We start from the raw sequence: 24078 nt of genomic DNA on the forward strand, positions 1-24078 counted from the left end.
AGCAAGTTTAAATACATTAAAAATACGAAACAAATCTCAATAGAGGAACAGAAATAAAGTGGCTGGACTTTCATATGATAAAAGACTGGATCGACTAGGCTTACACTCGCTGGAATTTAGAAGATTGAGGGGGGAATCTTATTGAAATCATATAAAATCCTAAAAGGATTGGACAGGCTAGATGCAGGAAGATTGTTCCCGATGTTGGGGAAGTCCAGAATGAGGGATCACAGTTTAAGGATAAAGGGGAAGCCTTTTAGGACCGAGAAGAGGAAAAACTTCTTCACACAGAGAGTGGTGAATCTGTGGAATTCTCTGCCACAGGCAACAGTTGAGGCCAGTTCATAGGCTATATTTAAGAGGAAGTTAGATATGGCCCTTGTGGCTAAAGGGATGAGGGGGTATGGAGAGAAGGCAGGTACAGGGTTCTGAGTTGGATGATCAGCCATGATCATACTGAATGGTGGTGCAGGCTTGAAGGGCCGAATGGCCTACTCCTGCACCTATTTTCTATGTTTCCTCGAAGGTCAGCAATCCTGTTCAAACCAACACCAGCCATGGGTGATACAAAATGGAAGGGCCAGGTATAAAATGCATCACACTTCTCAGATTAGGAAAATTCAGAACTATCAGTGGACTTGATTGCATTTTCAGGATTGACCTCAGTGTCCAATAATTCAGACCTACAATGTGCAAGCATGGAAGCTGCAGGAAAAATATACCTGTTGATTCTTTTATAATCTATTGGTAGCAATCTACTATTATTTCTTTCTCCGCATCTGCTTAACCCTGATTAACTTTTATTTATATTATAGATATCAAGAGCACATTGCTTTCAGTTCCCTAAACTGAAGAGATTTTGCAGATGCTGGAAATCTTAAGCAACACACAAAGTAGTGGAGGAATTCAACACATCAGGTAGGACCTATGGAGACAACTAAACAGTCAATGTTTCAGGCAGAGACCCATCATCAGAACTGGAAAGGAAAGTGGGAAGAAGCGAGAATAAGGTGGGAAGTGGTTGACAGTTGAGGGGGAAGGTAGAGGGTGCGGGGGGGGGGCGGTGAAATCACTTTCCTAAATTGCCTGTAATATTTCAGAGGCTTTGCATGCAACATTTTACAACTAAACAGCTTGTTTAAAAAACATTCATTGCTTTTGTACTTGTGCACTAGCTTTTAATGAGTCAATTGTGTAAATACACACTTAGTGCCTAGAGTTCACCCATTAAATATTCTGCTTCAACTTTTGCCAATACCAAAGGCACAGATCCTACAAGAAAGAACTAATCTTATTCAAACTTTACCTGATAGTACCATGCTGCAGCACATTACATGGAGCCCAACAACTGAATAGATTTGGAACACAAGGATAGAGTCCCACAAAGGGAAAACCTCAACTGATGATGACCATTCATTTTCTAGATTAAACACTATGTCACAATTTTGCTGATCCAATCTATATGTTTGTGATTTCCCTTCCCATCCAAAAAATTAGACAACTTGTAAATTTTGAGGTGCCATGGCAGAGTAGTAATTAGTGTGATGTCATTACAGATTGGGACATTCTGGAGTTTGGAGTTCAATTTCTATACTATTCTGGAAGGAATCTGTATGCCCTCCCTGTGGAATGCATGGGTTCTCTTTGACTACTCTAGTTTCCTCCCATAGTCCAAAGACACACCAGGTGGGTTCATTGTAAATTGTCCTGTGATCAGATTAGAGTTCAATTGGAGTTTGGCGGGGATCGCTGGGATGCATGCTTCAAAGGCCTGGGAGGGACTACTCTGTGCTACCGCTAAATAAATAAAACAAATTTTAATTCAATACAAACTTGGATATAAAACTCCCTACTCTGGTCTTTAATGTACGTTATAAAGGTTGAATTCTGATTCATGAGGAAAACATCTCACTTGTGGATAACTTCTGCAACCTACTCATTAATCTCCTTATTAAAAACCAACAAGTTTATATCAACCACACACTGTCATAATAGAAACCCTCTCAAAAAGTAACTTCAGAAAAGCTTGCTGATACTCAGTTGTCAGTTAATACTTACTCAAGTTCCTCGTTCAGTTTTATCTGACACATAGCACAGAAAAGTACAGCAGAGGAGCAGGTCAGACAATGGCAGTGCTGATATAATGCCAACCTTGAAGACCTGCTGCTCAATTTAAGCTAATTATCGGCCTATATTATCCCTTCTGATCTTTTAAAATTGTGGATTTATATGTACAGTACAGTTTTCACAAATTATACTACTAAATTTAGGCAAAAACTGACCAAGTACTCTCTCAAAAATGGAATCAGTACAGACTGTTAAGAATGGCACCTGAATCATGTGGTATATATAGCTTTTGGATAATTAAATTCAGAATAAAAATAGATTAAACAATTGTAATTTACTTAGTCTATTGATCATTGTGCCAAATAAGAAGTTTTGACTGACTAAATCAGAAGGTTGAAACTTAATATTACTGAATTTAAGCACTAAAAAAAAATCCACAGCATAATTGGTATGTTTCAGCTAACCTTTATCTGTATTGCAGCCAACATCTTCCTTCAACTACACAACAACCACTTAGTCATTCACTTGCATTTGTTACTGAGCATTAACCAAAATGTCCAGATACATACAACAGCCAGCGTACTTTCTGTTACAGGTTTCCCCCGCCATCTGAAGGTAGAGTGTTCCTATGAAACGGTTCGTAAGCCGGAATGTCGTAACGCGAAGAAGCAATTACCATTTATTTATATGGGAAAAATTTGTGAGCGTTCGCAGACCCAAAAATAACCTACCAAATCATGCCAAATAACACGTAAAGCCTAAAATAACAGTAACATATAGTAAGAGCAGGAATGATATGATAAATAGACAGCCTATATAAAGTAGAAATACTTTTTCACAATCATTGCCTACACTGTTCTCCGTAGCGAAAATCTCACGTAAGCGCTATTGGCAAAAACAGTCTCTCCAGTAACCTTTAAACTATGAAGCTGCCGAATCATACCAAATAACACCTAAAAATACACAGCCGATATAAAGTAGAAATAATGTACGTACAGTATAGTATCACTTACGGGAATCGGGAAGACAGCACAGAGCACACTGATGATGGTGTGTTAGGCTGAGTCGTCGGAGGTTGGGGTGGTAGAGTGGCCCCCACTCTCCGGGCTGCCAACCGATACCAGGCCACGAAGCATGCAGGGGTACAGCGGTAGTCGGGACGCACACAGCCCATCTTTAAGAAAAAAGCCGAAATAAACAAGCTAATTAATTAGGTGCCGCCTGGCACGTAATTAATTAGCATGCTTATTTCGGCTTTTTTCTTAAAGATGTGCTGTGTGCCTCCCGACTACCACTGCATTCTCCACAAATCGATATCTGTCCGGGGGTTGGGGTGGTGAGACACTGGGGTGTCATCTCATCGTTATCTGTTTCCATTAGGGCAGGCAGCTCATCTTCTCCTATGACTGCCCATCTCGATGTCGAAGGTTGAGGTTCATCGTCTGCTGTGGAAGGCTTGAAAAACGACAGTATGCTTGACTGCTTACCCTCGCGCATTTTTCTATCATACAGTTCTTTGCAAGCACTCAAACCATCCTGCAAATATCCCCTAAACCCACGTACCCTTTCAAAATTAAAGTCATACTTTATCATTGCAGCGAAAATCTCACGCAGTTGCTTCACATTCAGTTCCTGGACGACTTCACTTTCGGTCCGTTCGCTACTGCATTCCGTTTTGATTGTTATCCGTTCCTCTTCCAATTGCATCAGCTCTTTATCTATCAGTTCTGGGTCATGGAATGCCAAAACCTCTTCAACGTCATCTTCGTCAGCTTCCACAAGCCAAACTCACTTTGTCCTTACTTCGTTCACCACGATCGAAACACTTAATTATGTCTAGTTTTATGCATACGACCTCTTTTAGGCTTTTCCGATACCTTAGAACTCATCTTGCAAACGGCTGCTCACAGGCACGTGTTTAAGCAATGCCGGCGAGAATGCCGTTCCGAATCCGGAGGAGCTTGGCTGCTTGGGGCGCGCGCTGCCCTTTTTCGTAACAGTGAAAACACCTTCTGTTAGCGAAAACAGGTAACTAATGTAGATCTTTTGTAACAGTGAGGTTTCGTAAAGCGAACTTTCGAAAACCGGGGGACACCTGTACTATCGAGAGAGGGAACGTTGACTCAGACCATGAGAGGCCTGCGTCGGGCACTTTACTATAGAGATTATGCAAAACCTTAAGTATAAGGTCCTGAATGTAACAAGTGCTTCAAGATAATCAATCCCTAAGTACACATTGAATGGTTACTTATTTGAATTCATATTTCACAGGAGTTGATCTGGTGCAACTAATCTTAATTGAACGTTTCTGTTGTCTGGTTGGTAGATTTTAGTCTGGAGCGTTTTTGAAAATAATTATTTAACTTGCATAACTTAGTTTAATTTCATGTTATCTTCATATTATACTAGATGACTGGGTATGGCCTACGCAGGGATTCCAATTGAGATTAGAGGTGGAATCAGACACACATCAGCTCTGGCAGGGTTTGCAGGCTACAAAGCAGAAGGCGACATTGTGAATGGCTATGATATTTCACTCCCAGATCAGCTCAATGACTTTAATGCATGCTTTTAAAGGGAGAATAAAACTACAAATGTGAGGATCCCTGCAGCACCCAGTGATCGCTGCCTTGAAGGCCGACATCAGAGCATCTTTTAAGAGGGTGAACCCTCACAAGACAGCAGGCCCTGATGTTGTATCTGGAAAGCTGCTGAAAACCTGTGCCAACTAACTGGCTGGTGTGTTCAAATACATTTTCAATCTCTCATTGCTACAGAAGTTCCCACTTGCTATAAAGAGCAACAATCATACCAGTGCCCAAAAAGAGTAGGGTGAGCTGCCTTAATGACTATCATCCAGTAGCACTCACATCCACACTTAGAAAATGCTTTGAGGGTGGTTATGGCTAGAATCAACTCTTGCCTCAGCAAGGACCTGGACCCAATGCAATTTGCTTATTCCCATAATAGGTCTACAATAGATGCAATCTCATTGGCTCTTCACGAGGCCTTCATTCACCTGGACGATACTAATTCCTCTACTTCCTGAGGTCCTTTTGAGTTTGCAGGCCTCTCCTTCACGCGTTCTACCAGTCCGTTGTCGACAGCACAATCTTCCAAGTAGTGCTGTGCTGGGACAATGGCATCAACACGGTGATGCCAACAGGCTCAATAAACTGATTAGAAAGGCTAGCTCTTTTATAGGAGTCAAACTGGACACGCTGGAGGCTGTGGTAGAACAAAGGACCCTACGGAAAATCCTAGTAATTCAGGACAAGGTCTTTCATCCTCTGCATGCCACTTTGGCTGAACAGAGGAGCATTTATATTTTATATATTAAGACAACTATGCTGCTCGAAAGAGCTCTATACGACGTCATTCTTACCCTCGGCCATTAGAAGAAGAAGAAGAATATCTTTATTGTCATGGTTATGGAGCAATGAAACACAGTTTAGCAGCTCAACTTTTGCAGCATGACAAAGAATATATACATAAAATAAACTCTAAAACCTCAGGATTGCAGTCCAAAATTAATAATATATGGATGGGGGGGGTGGTAGGACTATTGCACACCTGCCATTCCTGGAAGTGTGATGCATTTAGCTGCCGCCGTCTTAGGAGGGGGGCAGGAGAAGGGGAAGGGGTGTTATACATTTCACTGCTTGTGGGTAGGAGCTGTTAAGGAGTCTCTTTGTTTTCGTCCTTAATGCTCTGTATCTCTTCCCAGAGGGTAGAAGGGTAAACAGGTGATGTCCAGGATGAGTGGGATCCTTTAAAATAGCCTTCTTTTGAAATCTGCCAGTATAAATGTCTCTGAGGGAGGGTAATGTTGTGCCAATAACCCGCTCTGCTACCCTCACCACCCGCTGCAAGTCCTTCCTGTTCAGTTCTCTAGAATGAGTCAACCTATAGCCAAGGAAGTGATGACCCCATTCTGTTAGACTGAGATAACTTTTTTTTAAATGTTCTTTCTTATATTACTTTTCTAAAGTAAGTACATGTCCGGCACAGCATTGTGGGCCAAAGGGCCTGTATTGTGCTGTAGGTTTTCTATGTTTCTCTAATATTTGTATATCTGTACATCTGTAATGTTACTGTGACACTGTAATTTCCTCTGAAATCAATAAAGAATCTATCACTTATGTCAGGCTGCTGTTTATTGACTACAGCTCAGCATTTAACACCATCATTCCCATAGGTCTGAATCAAAAAGCTCCAAAACCTGGCCTCTGTACCTCCGTCTGCAACTGATTCTGTACATAGTCTGTACGGATCGGAAATAACATCTCCACCTCGCTGATAATTAACACTGGCAAACCTCAAGGACGTGTGCTTATTCCACTGCTCTACTCTCTCTACACCCATTACTGTGTGCCTAGGCACAGCTAAAATGCCATCTATAAATCTGCTGATGACACAACTATTGTTGGCAGAATTTCAGATGGTTACAAGACGGCGCACAGGAACAAGATATATCAGCTAGTTGAGTGGTATCACAGCAACAACCTTACACTCAACATCAGTACAACCAAAGAATTGATTGTGGACTTCAGAAAGGGCAAAATGAGGAAACACACCAGTCCTGATTGAGGGATTAGAAGTGGAAAAAGTGAGCAATTTCAAGTTCCTGGAGTTTGATGAGATTTGGTATGTCAGCAAAGGCACTTGTAAATTTCTACATATGTATCGTGGAGAACATTCTAACATCACCGTCTGGCTTGCAGCTTCCTGAAACTATAATATCCTGAAGAAGGGTCTCATCCTGAAATGTCACCTGTTTATTCATTACCACAGATGCTGCCTAACTGCTGAGTTCATCCAGCATTTTATGTTTGACTCTTTGAGTCACTTGTGTAAATGCACAACATCTTAGTGCCTAGTGCTCAGCCATTAAATATTCAGCTTTGTTTTTTTCAGTCCCAAAAGGTCCAGATTTTCACTAATAAATGTTGACAAGTTTGGCAATCCTACAAGAAAGTCCCAGTCTTACTGAAAGTTTGCCTAATTTTACTTTGCTGCTGTTCTTTCTGTGGAGTCCAACAACTAAGCAGGATATTGCAGAGATTTCATAACATACAATTTGGGAAATCTACTCGCAGATCTTGAAGGAATGACCATGTTGTTTGCCAATGGTTTCCAGAGTATTCTAGGCAACACTAAATCTGGATTGTTACTACTCATCTTTAATGCTTGGCTCCATGATCATCTCAGCATTTTGTGTGTTGTTCAGAAAATTAAAAACTTGTTTTGAAGACCTAGAGTAGGTTAGGTTTGGAACAAAAGGGTAAACAAGAGTCCCACAGGAACAGAGCTAAAGATGACCATAAGTCTTTATACAAGATTGTAGGAATTGAACCAAATGGTAACACATTTATCATAGAGGGATATGCTGATATGACAAAACTAACAAATGCTAGACAAAAAAAAACCCATTTAACTGGTCAGAGTATTCATAACGACAAAAACAGAGCCAACGCAGTCAATCTAACAAAACCAAGCCTGCACAGCTCTACAGAAGCCATCCTCTTCACTGAGCATCCTACTCATTTTATTTTTCTAACCACAACTGGAAAGGTCTAAAATAAGATAAGACTGGTTATCTGAAATTGTCAAACACAACATTTAATTCAAATTTCAGATAACTATATTTTGAATACCCCTTTTGTTGCCTTAAATCAGAGGTCATCACTGCTAATTACTTAATAAAGCTCTTACAAACAATGTTTCTATTTAACACAGATTCTATTTCTTTTAATCATTATTAATTTCTTGGTCATTTATTGCAAAATTTTAAATATTTCCTGCTCGTTTTAGCAACATTCTAATCCTTTTAACAAAATCCTCAACTTCTCCAGTTAGGCATTTCTATATCATCTTTAGAATGGTTAATTTAATTATTCAATTTTCATACTTATTAAAATTCTTTGTTTGCTGTTGTTTGTTTGTAGATATTGTTTTAATTTTCTAACTACTTGGCCAACTTGCTTCCCCGTAACTCTAACTGCTCCACTTATCTCCAGACTTGGATCAAAGAACTAAATTCCAGGTAAAGTGACAGTGACATCAACTGATGTTGTGGTATCAGAGATCACTGGTAAAATGAGGAAAATACTTCAATGGCCTGAGTCAAACCATGTGCCAACAAATGTTGTAGTTCTTTAAGAGATCAATCATCCCACTCCCAAACTTTATTGGAGTTCCACAGTGCAGGGTCTTCAACAGTAACCAAGTTCTGTCCTCTGATCCTGCATCCTCCCCTAACCCTGCTCTCCCCGAGCATCCCAACCCTCCTCTCTCTCCTGAGACCTCCCACTCTTTACACTCCTCTGACCCCAGCCCCAACCCTTGCCATGTCTTCACCATCCCGTCTGACCTTCCCCTCTGAGGCAGAAAGTTCTGTCCTTCGCAAGGGCCTCACTTTTGTCCCCCTCTGTCCACACTTCAGTGAGTTCAGTGCCCACCATGGCACTGAACTCTTCTTCCATCGCCTACATCTCCGAACATACTTCTTTGGCAAGGATTCCTCTCCCCCTACTGATGACCCCTTCTCCCGTCTCCAACCTTCCTCCTCCTCCTGTTCACCCTACCCGGGCCTTCTACCTGCACTCGATCTTTTCATCTCCAACTGTCGCCAAGACATCAACCGTCTCAACTTCACCACTCCTCTCTCCTGTTCTAACCTCACTCCCTCTGAACGCACTGCCCTCCACTCTCTCCGCACTAATCCCAACCTCACCATCAAACCCGCAGACAAAGGAGGCGCTGTAGTATTCTGGTGGACGGACCTCTACCTCACTGAGGCCAAACGGCAGCTCTGACACTTCCTCTTACTTACCCCTGGAACAGGACCCCACCAAAAAAACATCAAACCATTGTCTCCCGTACCATCACTGCCCTTATCAACTCTGGAGACCTTCCATCCTCAGCCACAAAACTCATAATTCCCACACCCTGCACTGCTTGGCTTTACCTCCTCCCCAAGATCCACAAGCCTGACTGTCCCAGTAGACCTATAGTTTCTGCCTTCTCCTGCCCCACCGAACTTGTATCTGCCTACCTGGACTCCATTTTGTCACCCATACTTCAGTCCCTCCCCACCTACATCCAGGATATATCCCATGCCCTCCACCTCTTCAATAACTTCCAGTTCCCTGGTTCCGACCGCTTCATTTTCACTATGGATGGCCAATCCTTATACACCTCCATTCCCCATCAAGAAGGCCTCCAAGCCTTCCACTACTTTCTGGACAATAGACCTCACCAGTTCCCCACCACCACCACCCTCCTCCGGTTGGCGGAACTGGTACTCATACTTAATAAGTTCTCTTTTGGCTCTTCCCACTTTCTTCAGACCAAGGGTGTAGCTATGGGCACTCGCATGGGCCCCAGCTATGCCTGCCTCTTCGTTGGTTATGTGGAACAGTCTATGCTCCAAACCTAAACTGGTACTGCTGCACAACTTTTCCTTCACTACATTGACGACTACATTGATGCTGCTTCCTGCACCCATGCTGAGCTCATGAATTCCATCGACTTTACTTCAAACTTCCACGGTCATCGTCGTCCTCCTCCTCCTCCTCCTCTCCAGGCCCTGAAGGCTCGCCCACATGTGGGACACAAGTGGGTGGGTGCTGTCGTGGCAGTGGATGCTGCTCGGGCCTTGCGCACAGCACGCTTTCGTTGCGCCTCGATGATGCGCCTGACTTCATCTGCACGGGCTCCTGTGGTGATCTTGCTGCGCCAAGCTGGACGGTCAAGGGCAAGCATCTCCCACGTGTTGATGTCGACACCCAGGCCTTTGAAGGACGCTTTGAGGAAGCCTTTGTAATGTTTCTTCTGCCCCCCGACTGAGCGCTTGCCCTGACACAGTTCTCCGTATAGCAGCTACTTAGGCAAGCGGCTGTCTGGCATTCTGACCACGTCCAGCCCACCTGGCTTGGGCTTTCAGCAGGAGGGTGTAGACGCTGCGGAGCCCAGCTCGTTCCAGGATTTCCGTGTCGGGGACTTTGTCCTGCCACCTGATGTGGAGGAGTCTGCAGAGACAGCTCAGGTGAAAGTGGTTGAGCTGTTTGGCGTGTCTGCTGTAGACAGTCCAGGTCTCGCTGGCGTAAAGGAGGGTGGTAAGGACCACTGCACAGTAGACCTTCAGCTTGGTGGTAAGGCTGAGTCCTCTCCGCTTCCAGACGTTCTCCGGAGTCTCCCAAAGGCCGCGCTGGCTTTGGCAATCCTGTTGTTGACCTCAGTGTCTATGTTCACTGCGCGAGAGAGTATGCTGCCCAGGTAGGTGAAGTTGTCGACTGCCTGGAGGTTCTGGCCCTTCACCATGATGCGCGGCTCCTGGTATGGCTTTCCTGGGGCAGGTTGGTACATAACTTCGGTCTTTTTGGTGCTGATAGTGAGACCGAAGTTGTCACAGGCTTGTGAGAAGCAGTCCATTTCACGCTGCATCTCCTGCTCTGTGCTGGCGTTGAGTGCGCAGTCATCAGCAAACAAGAAGTCTCTGATGACAGTCTCTCGCACCTTTGTAACTGCCTGCAGGCGCCTAAGGTTGAACAACCTGCCGTCAGTCCTGTACCTGACGTGGATTCCTCCTTCGTAGTTACGGAAGGCATCTGTCAGCATGGCAGAGAATACCATACTGAACAGAGTCGGGGCAAGAACACAGCCTTGTTTGACGCCATTTGTCACTGGGAAAGCCTCCGACTCGTTGCCGTCATCCAGAACTTTCACCATCGTACCGTCGTGGAACTGCCGGACGATTGTGATGAACTTGCTGGGGCAGCCAAACTTCTTCCAAAAGCCTTCTCTGCTGACCGTATCGAAAGCCTTGGTTAGATCGACAAAGGTCACGAAGTGGTCGCTGTGTTGCTCCTGGCATTTTTCCTGGAGTTGGCGCGCAGCAAAAATCATGTCCGCGGTCCCACGTTCAGCACGGAAGCCGCACTAGCTTTCTGGGAGCAGACCTTGCTCAAGATGTTGGAGAAGGCGGTTGAGCAGGACATGGGCCAGAATCTTCCCCGCAATGGACAAGAGGGAGATGCCTCGATGGTTGTCGCAAGACTGGCGGTTGCCTTTCCTCTTGTAGATGTGGACTATGCTGGCATCTTTCAGCTGTTGCGGGACCTGTCCCTTTTTCCACATGGACTGGAAGAGTACAGTCAGCTTCTGCATCATGACAGGGCCTCCTGCTTTGTATACTTCAGCAGGGATTGCATCGGGTCCATAAGACCATAAGACAAAGGAGCAGAAGTAGGCCATTCGGCCCATCGAGTCTGCTCCGCCATTTTATCATGAGCTCATCCATTTTATCCTATTTAGTCCCACTGCCCTGCCTTCTCACCATAACCTTTGATGCCCTGGCTACTCAGGTACCTATCAATCTCTGCCTTAAATACACCCAATGACTTGGCCTCCACTGCTGCCCGTGGCAACAAATTCCATAGATTCACCACCCTCTGACTAAAAAAATTTCTTCGCATTTCTGTTCTGAAAGGGCGCCCTTCAATCCTGAAGTCATGCCCTCTCGTACTAGACTCCCCCATCATGGGGGACAACTTTGCCACATCCACTCTGTCCATGCCTTTTAACATTCGAAATGTTTCTATGAGGTCTCCCCTCATTCTTCTAAACTCTAAGGAATACAGTCCAAGAGCGGACAAACGTTCCTCATATGTTAACGCTCTCATTTCCAGAATCATTCTAGTGAATCTTCTCTGTACCCTCTCCAACGTCAGCACATCCTTTCTTAAATAAGGAGACCAAAACTGCCCACAGTACTCCAAGTGAGGTCTCACCAGCACCTTATAGAGCTTCAACATCACATCCCTGCTCCTATACTCTATTCCTCTAGAAATGAATGCCAACATTGCAATTGCCTTCTTCACTACTGACTCAACCTGGAGGTTAACTTTAAGGGAATCCTGTACGAGGACTCCCAAGTCCCATTACATCTCAGAACTTTGAATTCTTTCCCTATTTAAATAATAGTCTGCCCGTTTATTTTTTCTGCCAAAGTGCATAACCATACACTTTCCAACATTGTACTTCATTTGCCACTTCTCTGCCCATTCTTCCAATCTATCCAAGTCTCTCTGCAGACTCTCCGTTTCCTCAGCACTACCGGCCCCTCCACCTATCTTCGTATCGTCAGCAAACTTAGCCACAAAGCCATCTACTCCATAATCCAAATCGTGGATGTACAATGTAAAAAGAAGCGGCCCCAACACTGATCCCTGTGGAAAACCACTGGTAACCGGCAGCCAACCAGAATAGGATCCCTTTATTCCCACTCTCTGTTTCCTGCCAATCAGCCAACGCTCTATCCACGTATGTAACTTTCCTGTAATTCCATGGGCTCTTATCTTGTTAAGTAGCCTCATGTGTGGCACCTTGTCAAAGGCCTTCTGAAAATCCAAATATACAACATCCACTACATCTTCCTTGTCTAGCCGACTGGTAATTTCCTCAAAAAATTGTAATAGGTTTGTCAGGCAGGATTTTCCTTTAAGGAATCCATGCTGAGTTCTGCCTATCTTGTCATATGCCTCCAGGTACTCTGTAACCTCATCCTTGACAATCGACTCCAACAACTTCCCAACCACCGACGTCAAGCTAACAGGTCTATAATTTCCTTTTTGCTTCCTTGCCCCCTTCTTAAATAGCGGAGTGACATTTGCAATCTTCCAGTCTTCCGGAACCATGCCAGAATCTATCGACTGTTGAAAGATCATCGCTAATGCCTCCGCAATCTCCACAGCTACTTCCTTCAGAACACGAGGGTGCATTCCATCTGGTCCAGGAGATTTATCGACCTTTAGCCTATTCAGCTTCCTGAGTACTTTCTCTGTCGTAATTGTGACCGCGCACACTTCTCTTCCCTGCCACCCTTGAGTGTCCGGTATCCTGCTGTCTTCCTCAGTGAAGACTGATACAAAATACTTGTTCAGTTCCTCTGCCATCTCCTCATCTCCCATTACAATTTCTCCAGTATCATTTTCTATTGGTCCTATATCTACTCTCACCTGTCTTTTACTCTTTATATACTTGAAAAAGCTTTTAGCATCCTCTTTGATATTATTTGCTAGTTTCCTTTCATAGTTAATCTTTTCTCTCTTAATGACCTTCTTGGTTTCCTTTTGTAAGGTTTTAAAAACTTCCCAATCCTCTGTCTTCCCACTAACTTTTGCTTCCTTGTATGCCCTCTCCTTTGCTTTAACTTCTCTTGTCAACCACGGTTGCATCCTTTTGCCACTCGAAAATTTCTTCTTTTTTGGAATATACCTGTCTTGCTTATTCCTCATTTCTCGCATAAACTCCAGCCACTGCTGCTCTGCCGTCTTTCCCGCCAGTGTCTCTTTCCAGTCAACTTTGGCCAGTTCCCCTCTCATGCCACTGTAATTTCCTTTACTCCACTGAAACACCAACACATCAGATTTTGGCTTCTCTTTTTCTAATTTCACAGTGAACTCAATCATGTTATGATCACTGCCTCCTAAGGGTTCCTTCACCTCAATCTCTCCAATCACCTCCGGTTCATTACACAATACCCAATCCAGTATAGCCGATCCCCTAGTGGGCTCAACAACAAGCTGTTCTAAAAAGCCATCTCGCAGACATTCTACAAATTCTCTCTCTTGAGATCCAGTGCCGACCTGATTTTTCCAATCTACTCGCATGTTGAAATCCCCCACAATTATCATAACACTGCCCTTCTGACAAGCCTTTTCTATTTCTAGTTGTAATTTGTAATCCACATTTCTGCAGCTGTTTGGAGGCCTATAAATAACTGCCATCAGGGTCCTTTTACCCCTGCTATTTCTTAGCTCAACCCATAAAGATTCTGCACCTTCCGATCCTATATCACCTCTTTCTAATGATTTAATATCATTTCTTACCAATAAAGCCACGCCTCCCCCTCTGCCTACCTTCCTATCCTTCCGATACAACGTGTATCCTTGGACGTTCAGCTCCCAGAGACATGCATCCTTTAGCCAGGTCTCAGTGATGGCCACAATATCATACCTGCCAATCTGTAGCTGTAGCTGTACAACAAGATCATCCACCTTATTCCTTATGCTGCGTGCATTTAAGTACAACACCTTAAGACCAGTATTTGATACTTTTTGCTTTGATTTCACTGCAACTTTATTGCACTGCAACTCATCCCAATGGCTACACATTTGCCCCATCACCTCCCTGTCTTTTCTGACATCTTTACTGCTCACTATCTTAGAGCGGAGGAAGGGGAAAACAGAAATAAATCTATCATTCCGGTTCCCATCCCCCTGCCAAATTAGTTTAAACCCTCCCTAACAGCTCTATTAAACTTTCCCGCCAGGATATTGGTCCCCTTCGGGTTCAGGTGTAACCTGTCCTTTTTGAACAGATCATATTTTCCCCAGAAGAGATCCCAATTATCCAAGAATCTGAAGCCCTGCCCCCTACACCAGTCTCTCAGCCAGGCATTCATCTGCCTGATCCGACTACTCTTGCCCTCACTAGCACGTGGCACAGGTAGCAATCCCGAGGTTACTACCCTGGAGGTCCTGCTTCTCAGCTTCCTTCCTAACTCCTGGAAATCTCTCTTCAGGACCTCCTCCTTTGTCCTACCTATGTCATTGGTACTAACATGTACCAAGACAACTGGCTACTCACCCTCCCCCTTTAGAATATTCAGGACCCAATCCGAGACATCCCGTACCCTGGCACCTGGGAGGCAACACACCATGCGGGTATCTCTGTCAGGCTCACAGAATCTCCTGTCTGTTCCCCTGACTATGGAATCCCCCACGACTACTGCATTTCTCTTCTCCCTCCTTCTCTCCTGCATAACAGCGCCAGGCTCAGTGCCAGAGACCCGGTCACCGTGGGCATCCCCTGTCAGGTCATCCCCCTCAACAGCATCCAGAACAAGATATTTGTTGCTGAGGGGGACAGCCACAGGGGTGCTTTCCACTATCCGGGCATTTCCCTTCCCTCTCTTGACAGTGACCCAGTGTTCTGACCCCTGTAGCCTAGGGATGACTACCTCCCTGTAGCTCCTGTCTATCACCTCTTCACTTTCCCTGATAAGCAGTAGGTCATCAAGCTGCAGCTCCGGATCCCTAACACGGTCTCTGAGGAGCTGCAACTCGGTGCACCTGGCGCAGATGTGGCCATCAGGGAGGCTGGAAGTCTCCCAATATTCCCACATTTGACACCCTGAACAAAGTACTAACCCTGCAGGCATGCTATCTAATTCTACACGAATGAAACAGGAAAAATAAGTCTACTCACCCACTTATCTCGCCAAACAGACAAACTTTTTAAACCGTTAGCTGTGAGAGCCCTGCTGTTCCTATCTGTCCGGGCCGATTCGCGAAAGGGGTGGGGGGGGGAGGCAGAGAAAAAAAAGAGTTGGCGCTTCGCTCTCGCCTCTTCCCGTTTATCGCCGAAGCCTGTTGAAGCCAAAGCCCAACACTCTGCTACTGCTCACTCCGGCTGCCCGCTCCGACAGCTGCCCGCTGTATAGGGTGGTCGCCTTTTTAAACTCTCCACGCGGTCCTGCTGATGTCACGCGCCTGCGCAGTCTCGCCCTTCTCGCACTCGAAGAAGTTTTAAAAAAAAACCTGCCTTCCTTCAGAATTCAGCTCCCACGACGCTCTGTAGTCCCGATCCTGGCGCTTTGCCACAGGAGAGTTGCTTCACTGCCTTCCTGACTTCATCTACTGTGGGGAGGGTGTCGAGGTTCTTGTTGATCTCTACCTGGGGCAGGCGGGCAAAGGCCTCGTCGTTGATGTCAGCAGGGCGGTTAAGGACGTTGTTAAAGTGCTCAACCCACCGATCCAGAATCTGCTTCTTCTCTGTCAGCAGCTGTGTCTCATCTGTGTTGAGGAGGGGTGAGGAGCCAGAGGACTGGAGTCCGTATACAGCCTTAAGCGCATCGTAGAAGCGCTTTATGTCGTGGCTGTCTGCATAGCCCTGGATTTCATCGGCCTTCTTGCTGAACCAGCTGTCCTGCATCTCGCGAAGTTTTTTCTGCTCCTTTCTTCTTGCGTTGGTAAAGGCATCTTTCTTGGCTAGCGACGTGGGGTCGTTCTGACGTGCTCTGTAATGTTGATGTTTCTCCGTTAGTAGTGCCTGTATTTCTTCATCATTCTCATCGAACCAGTCTTGATTTCTTCGGGTTGCTGGTCCGAGATGTTCGAGGGTGGTAGTGTAGACAGCGTCTCTGAAGGCCGTCCACTGTTCCTCAACGCTGGTCCCGTCTTCCTGTGGTGTGTCTGGCAGTCTGCCTTCAAGGTCATCGACAAATTCTTCTGCAACCCTGCTGCTTTTCAGCTTGGAGACATTCAGCCTCTTTGCAGTCTTCCGCCCTTGGGGTCTTCTCATGGGCAGAGTGCGAAGCCTGAACTTGGACACAATGAGGCGGTGGTCGGTCCAGCAGTCTGCACCACACATGGCTCTGGTCACTCTAACATCCATCCTGTCCCTCTTCCTGGTGATGATGTAGTCAATCAGATGCCAGTGCTTCGAGCGTGGGTGCATCCATGACGTCTTCTTACGGGTGGGTAAGCGGAACAGGGTGTTGGTGATGACAAGGTCGTGTGTGGCACATGTCTTGAGGAGCAGAAGGCTGTTGCTGTTACACTTGCCAGTGCCGTGTCTACCAATGATCCCTTCCCAGGTTTGGTAGTCTATCCCTACTCTGGCATTGAAGCCCCCGAGAACGATGAGCTTCTCTGACTGTGGGATTGCTGAGATGAGGGCGTCGAGTTCTTCATAGAACTTGTCTTTAATGTCATCTGGGTTGGTCATGGTGGGAGCGTAGGCACTAATCAGCGTAGCACTCTTCTTGTTTGCAAAGGGAGCTGAAGTGTCATCAGGCGGTCATTGATGCTCTCTGGGTGCTTGGTGAGTTTACGGGCGAGGTTAGAATTGATGGCAAATCCCACACCTGCTTCTCGTCGTTCAGCGCTGCTGCGACCGCTCCAGAAGAACGTGTATCTACCACTACGTTCTGTCAGCTGGCCCTTGTCCGCTAGGCACGTTTCGCTGAGAGCTGCTATGTCCACGTTGTAGCGAGCTAGCTCTTTTGCAACCAGTGCAGTTCTTCTCTCTGGTCTGTCTGCCTTGATGTTATCTCGCAGAGTTCTCAGGTTCCATGTGCCAAGGTTGAGCACCATCACTTTCTTCCGCGTTGGGTTTGAAGTCATGACTTGCGCTTGACTTGGATTAAAGTGAGGGAGAGTTGCGCAGGTCGTCAGCCTCACTCTCTCGTCCCGGCCTATCTGGACCCAGTGGCAAGACATAGTCGAGACGGCTGGAGATAGGTCAGGATGCAGTGGATGGCCAGCAGTGTTTTGTGTGTCTCACGGTGCCTTCTTAGCGCTCCACAACGCATTGCTGAGAATCGCCTTTCTGCCTGTTGAACCAGTGGTGGTTTCTTCCGCATAGCCCGCCAAATCCAGGCTTCACACGCTAGGCAGACAAGCCCTGAGTGTTGTGGGTCTACTGCGGTTCTTGCGGCGTGCTCGCAAGCCTCCCTACCCATTGTTGGGCATCCTCATCCGTCTTTGCAGCCGTTGGGAGATGTCTCCTCTTCCACCTGCTCTGCCGTTGGGATGATCACCTAGTGGTATAGTAATGACACCACCCCCTCACTTGTTTTCGCCCACTAGCTGCTCCACCTTGGCCGGGTCCTGCAGCTGCTCCCGACTGTACCAGGCGGCGGCGGTCGCGATGAGCGGCAGGCCAGCTCCAGGCCTCGGGCCTCGCACCCTCCGCCGCCTCGCCTTATACCTGTATAATAGGTCCAGTGTCAGTTCGGCGGCCTCGGACGGGAGTTTCAGCACTCACGACCCGGTGTCGGCTCGACCTCGGCCGGGCGTCTCAGCGCTCACGGCCCGGTGTCGACTCGACCTCGGCCGGGCGTCTCAGCGCTCACGGCCTGGTGTCGACTCGACAGCTTCTATAAGCCCACTGACTCTCATAACTACCTCAACTATACCTCTTCCCACCTTGCCACATGCAAAAATGCCAATCCCTATTCCCAGTTCCTCTGTCTCCGCTGCATCTGCTGCCAGGATAAGACCTTCCATTCCAGGACATCTCAAATGCCCTCTTTCTTTAAGGATCATAGTTTCCCTTCTGCCATCAATGATGCCCTCACCCACATCTCCTCCATTTCCGATACTTCAGCCCTCACCCCGTCCTCCTGCCACCACAACAGGGACAGAGTTCCCCTTGTCGTCACCTACCACCCCACCAGCCTCCAGATCCAGCACATTATCCTCCGCAACTTCCACCACCTTCAACAGGACCCCACCACTAAGCACATCTTTCCCTCTCCACCCCCTCCACTTTCTGCAGGGATCGTTCCCTCTGCGACTCCCTTATCCACACATCCCTCCCCACGGATCTCCCACCCGGCACTTACCCCTGTAAGCGCAAGTGCTACACCTGTCCCTACACCTCCTCTCTAGCCACCATTCAGGGCCCCAAACAGTCCTTCCAGGTGAGGCAACATTTCACTTGTGAGTCTGTTGGGGTCATTATTGCATCCAGTGCTCCCGGTGCGGCAGCCTCTACATCGGTGAAACCCGACGCAGATTGGGAGACTGCTTTGTCCAGCACCTCCGCTCCATCTGCCAGAACAAATAGGATCTCCTGGTTGGCACCCACTTCAACTCTGCTTCCCATTCGGATATGTCCATACATGGCCTCCTCTACTGCCATGATGAGGCTAAACTCAGGTTGGAGGAGCAACACCTCATATACCGTCTGGGTAGTCTCCAGCCCCTTGGCATGAACACAGAATTCTCCAACTTCCAGTTAATCCCCCCCTCCCCCATCCCAGTTTCACTCTGCCCCCTCCCCCAGCTGTCTATCACCTCTATCATGGTTCCGCCTCCGACTACTACCCTTTGTGCTTTCCCCTATTCCTTCTTCACCTTTCCTGCCTATCCCCTCCCTGCTTCCCTTCCTCTCCCCTTTATCTTTCCCCTTACTGGTTTTTCACCTGGAACCTACCAGCCTTCTCCTTCCCACCCTCCCCTCACCTTCTTTATAGGGCCCCTGCCCCTTCCCTCTTCAGTCCTGACGAAGGGTTCTGGCCCGAAACGTTGACTGATCGTTTCTACGGATGCTGCCCGACCTGCTGAGTTCCTCCAGGCGTACTGTGAGTGTTGCTTTGACCCCAGCATCTGCAGAGTATTTTGTGTTCTGTTGCTTCAGCAATATCCTTCCCTGCATCACAAGGTTAGAAGTGATGCTTTTGCTGAAGACTGCACACATGCTGAAATCCATGAATAAATGAAGCACCTTCACTCAACAAGCCTGAACAACAATCATGCATTGACTGAGAAGTGTGGAAGATAACATGCATGCAAGAAAGGTACCAAACAATGATGATCTCTAACAAGACAGATCTACCACCTACAAATAGTATCATCAACATCTGGCAAGTTTAGCAGCTCAACTGGATCAGCACCCGATTCTGTAGTTACAAGATGCAGGATAGACACTGTGGTAAGCCAAGTCACCTACAAGGGACAAGTCAGGACTGTGGTGGAATACTTACTAATTACCTGATATATACAGCTCCTGTTCAAGCTCGCACTCTCCAGTGCAAACGCAAGACAATGATTGCAAATTCTACAAAATACTTTGCAGTTATTAGCCTTGGCAATTCCAATAGCATAGAATGCTGTTCCTTTATTATTGCTGAAACCAAATCCTGATTCACCCAACAGTGTGAGGAGGATAGACACCAAAAGTGATTCAGGTGGCAGCTCAGTTCTACTTTCTCCAGACCAATTATAGATGTTAACCTCAGTGCATTCAGATCCCAAAAGCGAATAAATAAATATTTCCAAGACAAAACTATCACCTTCAATTTTGAATTTGCAATAAATAATGGGATTTCCACATTACTTTTCAAAAAAAATGTCACACCATTTTGCACCATGGTGCTGATGTACAGGAGAATATGCCCCCTGCTGTAAATCTTAATTAGTTGCCTTTTAGCACACTGTCACTTCCTTATAAGAAACACAAAATGCTCCAGAGATTAAAAATGAAAGCAACAAAAAAAAATTAGTAACTAGTCTCTTTTATATACAGACCAATCACAACTATTTCAAACAAAATCTGTGAGACACCTACACTTACCAGTAGTTTACTTTTCTTCACTCAGCCTACAAAGCACAGAATAAACTCAATGGCTCAGAGTGCAGTTGGGAGTTCGACTTGAGCAAAAATGACCAAAACCACACAACTTTGCAACCGGAACTGCTATGCTAAGACCGCCCTCTCATTTGAGCACTGCTTTACATGTTTATCCAGGGATATGCAGAAAAAATGAGTTCCTTCTAGATATTTTTTAAATCGTATCAGTAGATAAATTAAATCCAAGGTTCAAATTAAATTTGATAACAAAATACATATGTCATATACAACACTGAGATTAATTTTTTTGGGGGCATATTCAATAAATCCATAATAGAATGCTATGCATACCATATACGGACAGGATAACCAACGAAGAAGTTCTACAGAGAACGAAAATAAAACGTACATTACTTTTAAAAAAAGATCAGAAAACAGCAATCAAAATTTTTTGGACACATCATGCGAAGAGAGACATTAGATCATTTAGATACAACTGGAAAGCTGGAAGGAAAAAGAAGCAGACAGAGAATGAAAATGACAGATGGAATAACATCATGGTTAGAAACAGGGGAGGCAACAACAACAATTGGGAGGATCAGAGACCGTGACGGATGGAAAGACATGATTGCCCACGTTTAATGGCAAGGCACCTGATGAATGAATGAATAATAGAATCAATGAAAGACTGCACCAACTTGGGCATTCAACCAGTGTGGACAAGATAACAAACTGTGCAAATGCAAAAAGAAAGAAATAATAATAAATAAGTAATAAGTGTCAAGAACATGATGAAGGGTCCTTGAAAGTGAGACCATAGGTTGTAGGAAGATTTCAATAATAGGGCAAGTAAAGCAGATCCCCTTTTTATCTCCTTTGGTTCAAGAGCTTGATGATTGATGGGTAGTAACTGTACCTGAACCTTGTGGTAAGAGTCCTGAGACTCCTGTGCCTTCTTCCTGAAGTAGCAAGAAGAGAGGATGGCAGGGTGGTGGGAGTCCTTGATGATGAATGCTACTTTCCTGCAACAATGTTTCATGTAGATGTGCTCAATGGTGAGCAGGGCTTTACCCATGATGGATTAGGCCATATCCACTATTATGATAGGTTTTTCCATTCAGGGGCATCGGTATTTCCATGCCAGGCTGTGATTCAGCTAGTCACTATACTCTTCACCCCAAATCCATCAGACAAGGTCCAATTCACTTAATGTGAAAACTTGTCTTCAAACGTTCATACTTTCCTTGCTCACAAAAAAAATTGCTAACTTGGGCAAAAGTCTGGGAAGAGCTAGAATTAAATACCAAGCAAAAAAAAAAAGCAAGCTTATAACCAAGGACAAGTTATTTACAATATTCAAGAAATCCATGTTGTTGGGGAGCCATGGAATTAAAGTCCCCTAAGCAATAAGCAGTAACATTCCATAGGCTTATACCAATTACTTGCCATACCTGCATACTAAAGTTAAGAACGAAGCACTAAGACACCAGGATGTCTTCACATCTCAGTGCTCAGCAATCTCCCACTATTTAGACATCTTGTCACCTCCTTTTCCCCCCTCCCCCCACCATTATTAATTAACCAAACACACTACCTATTAGGACAAAGGTTCGCTTTTTTTAAAGCTGGGAATAAATATACAGCAAAGAAACAACAGCACTGTCGTAAGATGAATGGCTGCCGATCCATTAATGATCTGATCAGAGGGTCGGCACAACATTGTGGGCTGAAGGGCCTGTAATGTGCTGTATATGGGGTATATGGGGTGTCAGGGAGGGGTAGCACCTCTGGTGGGGGAACATGTCGTGTCCTTTTCAGGGCGGTTAGTCCACCTTTGGTCCCCTCCTGGCACTCAGCTCTCACCTGTGGCTCCCCGTAGCTGTTTGCATGCGACAGCGGCCACACCCCGGGCAACAGCTTCAACAAGCCGGCTAAACCAGGTGAGGGTAGCCGACAGGTCTCAAACCCTCGGTGAGATAGGGAGTTGTCTATCCCTGCATGTGAAGACAGACTCCGGCGGATTGAGCGGACGAGACCAACGGAAGGTCCAACGGTCAAGAAGGCGGTCTCTGCAAGTGTAGTGGAACGTGTAGAGCAGGACAAGACACAGAAGATGTCCTGGTCATCCACTGCGCCTAGTCCCATCTCCAGGCGTCTAGACTCTGTCTTGCCACTGGACCCAGATGGGAATTGGGAAGAGAGAGTGAGGCTGACTCTGCGCAACTCTCCCTCACTTAAATCCAAATCACGTGCTAGTTTCGACACCATCATAATGGTGTTGAGGTCCTCATCAACGTCAACAATGGACGAACAACAACAATGTGCTGTACTAGTCTATGTTATGTTACCATATTCTTACACAGTAATGAAATCCACTCCAAATCAAGACAACAAAAAAAACACTAAAGGTTATTTGCTCTCTTGCTAGTGTAACAGATTTCATTCAGATACCACAAATGCTTAATGATCTCTTAAATAAATTTTACTAGCAATAAAGTGAAAAAAATCTACATATCAGGAAAAATAGAGGGATAGTATAAATAAATGGCAAAAATTTTAGAAAGTGCCTCCACAAGTAGACTGTCCTGGCTGCACACGCACAAATCCATTCCAGTAGAAAAGCATGTTGAGAGAATGGTTAGTACAACATATGTGAACCTATGAATCATATAAGAGGCAGAGCATAAAAACGACATGAGTATAAAAACAGATTTATGTGGAACAGTGCAGAATGTTGGTTAGGACAATATACAAAATGCTGGAGAAACAGGTCAGGCAGCATCTATGGAGGAAAACAAATTTCAAAATAAATTATCAAAGTTTGTGACAGAACAGGTTGCCAATAATAATTCTCCTGCTAACCTTGCCCCTTTGCCTGGTTAGTCACTCCTTGTTCTGTCCCTGGTCTAGTTTCCCCTAGTAGTTCACACACTTTGCCCTCCCGTTCTGCAGTTCTTGGGAGTTCACCATTTACACACCCCAACAGTAAAGCAATCGCTAGCTTGGCTAATCAAAACAATCCCTTCAGTTAACATGCTTTACTGGTCTATAACTCAAAAATAAGGATTCTAGACTCAGGCATTTCAAACAATTTCATTTATTTTCACTCACACTGTTACATCGGTTTGTAGAGAGCAGAACAGCACATTACTTGTCTAAACACAGCACATTTCCTGGTTGATGTCATGGACTCAAAAGACCCGAGGGAGAGTCTGGAGCATCCTAAAATAATGCCTGGGTTAGTGGAAGCAAGCGCACTACACCCCACGCAGGCAAAACCCCTGGTGGGGAGGTATTATTCTTTTCTATTTATTTGAGCATGTGGATACTGATCTGTAGGTTCAACTAATGCACTTGTTGTGGAATAAGACTGTAGGGTGTTAGAATCCCTGTTTAAAATGTTCTAATTCGGCATATGAAATAATTGAAATAATTATTATGGTGTGGTCACATGATTATTCCCCCCCCCCCCACCCAACCAACAGTAGAATTTTCTGGTCCTTCTAGGCCAGGCTTAAGCAAATCTTAAACCCTCAGTTTGGCTTTGCTAGCAAGGTGTGGAGTTTGGAATTGATGGCTGGTGAATAGTGATTTATTTACGTTGAAAAGTTCAAGACAAAGTGTGGCGTAGAGGAGGTCTCTGTATATTTGTAAATTTTTGTACATACTTTTTTCCCCCCATTTGTCTAACTGTAAATATTTTTCTTCACAACTTTTGGGCAGCTTTTGCATTTTTTTCCAGCTAGCACTAAATAAAACTCCTTGCACTAACGTATTGGAGTGACTTGCCATCTGTTCCCCCCCCCCCCCAACTGTTTGCTGATCCTCGTTGGGCACATTTACCCACACCTGATAGCAAGGTGT

The 24078-nt window shown here is 45.5% G+C and overlaps 1 protein-coding gene across 6 annotated transcripts in view; it reads right to left on the bottom strand.

Annotated features, from left to right (window-relative positions):
* Nucleotides 1-24078, bottom strand: part of LOC134343964 (interleukin-6 receptor subunit beta-like) — a 109887-nt gene that overhangs the window by 69974 nt on the left and 15835 nt on the right. The window contains exon 1 of one of the 6 annotated variants that reach the window (XM_063042946.1): nt 20218-20278. The exons of the other annotated variants lie outside the window; for them this stretch is intronic. The gene's annotated coding sequence lies outside the window, so the exon portion shown is untranslated. Of the gene's footprint in view, nt 1-20217; nt 20279-24078 lie in introns of those variants that run through there. 6 annotated transcript variants of the gene reach the window in all.

This window comes from Mobula hypostoma, chromosome 3 (assembly GCF_963921235.1).
Source record: "Mobula hypostoma chromosome 3, sMobHyp1.1, whole genome shotgun sequence".
Lineage (NCBI taxonomy): Eukaryota > Metazoa > Chordata > Chondrichthyes > Myliobatiformes > Myliobatidae > Mobula > Mobula hypostoma.